The sequence below is a fragment of the Pinus tabuliformis genome, chromosome 7 (assembly GCF_031772625.1).
Source record: "Pinus tabuliformis cultivar Carrire ecotype Pingquan chromosome 7, CPIR1, whole genome shotgun sequence".
In the NCBI taxonomy this organism is placed as follows: Eukaryota; Viridiplantae; Streptophyta; class Pinopsida; order Pinales; family Pinaceae; genus Pinus; species Pinus tabuliformis.
Genome location: NC_142293.1, coordinates 1,019,973,569 through 1,019,978,049, shown reverse-complemented (window position 1 = coordinate 1,019,978,049; position 4,481 = coordinate 1,019,973,569).

Sequence of the window (4,481 nt, the reverse complement as noted above, 5' to 3'; positions counted from 1 at the left end):
TGATAAGTAAAGTTGGTAGCCCTAGGAGTTCAACTTTATTGTTGCAATACCTAAGCTCATCACTTGCTTCCCTTTATTCTTATTGTCATCTCCCATCTTCTTCTTTATCATACATCAACGAAAAATGACCCATCTCACCATGGTTAAAACTTTTGACTTTACTCAAGTCCTTCTTCTGCTTACCCTTCATTGGCACTGCAAGTGGCATTTATCATTTTCCCTCTTCTTCAAATGAAGATCCTCGTCTCACAACTCTTCCTGAATGAATTCATATCAGAGTCTATTCCAGTCTGGAAAATTGTCCCTGGATGGCTTGTCTAGCTTTCATAAGGTCTCCAACTATTAGGCCGACCTTAACCAAGCCCACACTAGACCCTAAACTTTCAAAACTTCATATCTCATCTTCGACAACTCGGATTTCGACGATTTTCATTGTGTTGGATTCTCCTCGCCATCCTCTATTATCCCCACCCATCACATGTAGAAAATTCCTCATGGTGTGGGCCTAAACATAGATGGGTGAAAAACCAAAACCTTGGGTTCCGAGCCCACAATTCCTTATTGTGGTGCTTCAACCTCCAAACCTTGAACTCTAGGGCTTGGAGTACCTCCCAGGCTATCAAAAATCAATGCTCCTCTCCTATAACTCTCAACCATAATATAGGTAATGGAAAAAGCTATGCAAAACCTATGAGGACAAGTCAACAATGCTTAGCCTTCCACTCTATGGCTAGCCTCAATCCCAAGAAACAACAGGGAACACTTACCTTGCCACATGGCAAAATTCTAAATGACTTTCCATGTTTACAAGCATTTGTTTTGATAAAATCACATTCGTAATTATTTGGTCGACGTTTTTCTAATGAGTCTCATCAATAGGTAAATTATATGGGCCTTAATGCCACTCTCCAGCTTATTATAATCAACTTTTCTCACATTTCTTTACATATTTTATTATATTTTTCTTAGTGAGAAGGGTAAAGGTGAGATGTTATGTCATGTGGCCTAATGTGCACTAATGGCAGGATTTGAAACAATTTTGGGCTAAATTAAGTGCAAGAACTTGAAGTAGACAAGAAAGAGGGATTTTAGGATATTGGGTCTCCCTCCTTAACTCCTCAATCACTCGAAGATTCCTCCACCAGATCTCATGAGCTAGGAGTTACAAGCAGCCAAGCCCACCAAGTTTATTGGCAGCCAAGCCAGTGATAGTTGAAGACAAGTACATCTCACGTTTGGGAGCCAAGCCTCCCTAATTTTAAGGAATTTTTTGGTAGCTTCAGTTGTATAAATAAGAAGGCCTAGGGCCTCATTAGGATTCAACTTTTTATTGTACAAGTGGTAATTTAGAGATAATATTTTGTGACTATTATTCTCATGTTATTTTTGACATTTTGGTGATAATGAAAAGGGTTTCTTTAATCCATCACTGAGTTGAATTAGAGGGCTAAAGCTCTTAGGTTAGGGCCCAACCCTAGCAGTAGAGGTTCCTCTTCTTTCTGTACATGTATCCTTAGATTAGAATCATAGATTAGTCGCTGAAGTTATTTCTGTTTTGTTTAATTACAGGTCTTTTCATGATTGGTTATTTTTGCTTCCATTAGTTGGAGAAGTAGATCAGTGTTATAGTAGTGAAAGAAAAGACTTCAAGAAATCTTGTGACAATGGCGTCATCCTCATCTCCCTCATGGGATCATGGTTTGAGGGCCCCACTCTCACAGCCCCAAAAACAGAGTTATATTTTGGTTATTACATAGCTTAGGATTTCTTGTTGAGTAGATCATTGTTAATGATTTCTTAGAAGCACCTACAATTGTCATTTTGGTTCCTTAAGTTTGATGTAGATTAGAAATCATTCCATTCCATTGATTTGATCCAATAGCCATCAATAAATTAGTTTCTCAAATTCAACTCATCTTTTCCACATTTACATGAAGTTGTGCATAAATGAAGATATGAATATGTGTTGTTGCAAGAGTTTTTGATCTGCAGGGAGGAACTCATTCCACTAGCCTCATCTTAGTCTTTTCCACCTCTCACCAAACCCAACCAACCACCAATTCAGATTTCTATTTTGTAGCCACCGTGGACAACCACCTTGAGCAAATTCGACCATCCTGAAGAGTTAGGTTGATCCTTCGGTAGTGTGCACCTTCCCGATACCTTATTCCACCATCATATACCATACCATCACTTCCTTTCACCTTCCCTACCTTCCTACATCTTTCAGCTAAGTTTCCTATAGTAAACTAGGACATCCTGTAGTAACTACAGGAAATCCTATAACAACTATAGGAAATCTTGTAGCAACTACAGGAAACCCTGTAGCAGCCTGTTTTAGACTGTTTTTGGAAGAAATGATGATCAGAGCCTAGGGTAGGCCTTCAACTTGACCTCCATACCCCTCAATGCCATTTTTGAACAATTTTCCCATACCTTCCTCCCCTGCAAAATATTAGCTTGTTTAGCTTAACATTTACATTTCTAAATTGAAAACCAAAAGACTCTTTTCTGCAATATTTAGCTAGTGCATGCATACATCATTCTTAGCAATGTGAGGATCATTTCCATGCTTACGTAGTCTAGATAACTAGAAGATAGAATGAAAGGTTATATTAGGTCTCTTTTGCAAGTAATGTGTGTTAATTCATAGCTAGGTGATTTCATGACATTTCATAGCACTTTCTATTTAGCACTTTCATTTCCTTAACATAGGCAATCATTTACTTTCTGCATTAAAGATAGTTTTACATTTAGTGTCAGTATTCAGCCTCCTTCTAGTCAATGGAAGACTGGTTTGAAAAACCTTGGTGGTCTATCGCCCCAGTTGAGAAGTGACAAGAGTATATTGTTGCATTTGATGTGCATATAACACTCTCACCTCCAAGTTTGTACGTACCCCATGTTGAAAAAGTAAAGTTGGTTGCCCTAGGAGTTGTAGCATCCTTGATAAAATATTGGGGCTCATCAATTTCAAACCACCCAATGTGGTTCATCATTAGGACTAAGATGGAGAGTTTGATCCAATCCCGCAATTAAATAGTGTAGAGATGCAAAGAAAACATAATTCCAAAGGTTAAATCATAACAGTGATCAAATGTATTAACAATATGTCAATTTATATTAAAATTTTCTTAATGTAATGCCTATGAACCAATTAATTCTTAAATTTATTTATAGAAATTAAAGAACTTTAATTAAAAATTATATTAAAAGAATCATATATAATAAAAAATGAAAAAATAAATTAAATAAAGAATAAGGACCAAAACTAAATTAGATGATACAAAAAAATAGGAATAATACCAATAAAACATGACAGAAGAAATTACAACAAGTCAAGAAGGAACACAATCAATGAGTTACAAAGCAACAGTTAAATGTAATGTTTAGGAACCTACCAATTATTAAATTATTTATAAAAATTAAAGAGTTTTAATTAGTAAATAACAATAAAAGGATTATATATAAAAATAAAAATAAAAATAATAAGGGATCATATATAACAATATGTATTATAATACTAAGTACTCCATGAAAAATCTCAATGGAGGATAATATTTGTGGCATTGAATATGGAATTAGGGGCTTACCACATAACATAAAATATGTCATTAGGAAGGATTGTGCGATTTTTCTTAGAAAAACTAAACCTCTTAAGAGCAACATTGGCAAGCCTGATTTCGAAGCCCTCAAGACTCTGAAAAATATCCCTGACATTTTTATTCTCAAAGTGTGACGAGGGTGGGGCTAGTCATTATCTTAGATAGAGGGGAATATCATAGGGAAATGTTGGATCACCTATGTAATTATAAAAACATTTTCAAATGATTGTTTAAAATATATATATTTTTAAAATTCTAATTATTGTATCAATAAAGCCCATGGGTGTAGAGCACACTGTGATAATGTGTCTCTTCAGGCACTCCATGATGTGAATGAAGGTAACTGGTTCAAAACTTCGTGGGAAAAAATACAACCATGCTAAAGGTTGGTCTGGCCTAGGACAAATGTGATCTTCAGGCAATTTTGATGGCTTAGATGCCCTTGGGTCGCGGCTACTCAAACAAAAAATTAGGCATGTGGGTCATCTTAGACTCACATAACCAAGCAAAAAATAATAAAATTATTGTACCAATAAACATTTTATATAATTTAATATGAGTGATTTATAGAAATAATGACTTCACTCAAAAAAGATCTCACTAGGGATGTAACAACAAAGATGGAAATGTTAAAACATTGTCATGCTATTGTGCTCCATACGAGAGCCATGGAGTAATCAATCTTCGTGAAATGAAATTTCTTGGCCTACTTATGGAGAACTTGGAAGTCTCGGTTAATAAGCATGCCCACCATACAAATGTAATTTACCTCAATATCCCATCCTCTAATATCCCATTAAGATCTTTGAAACAAAACATATTTTTATTTTTATTTTTCTAATAAAACCAAATATATAAATGTACATATATACTAAA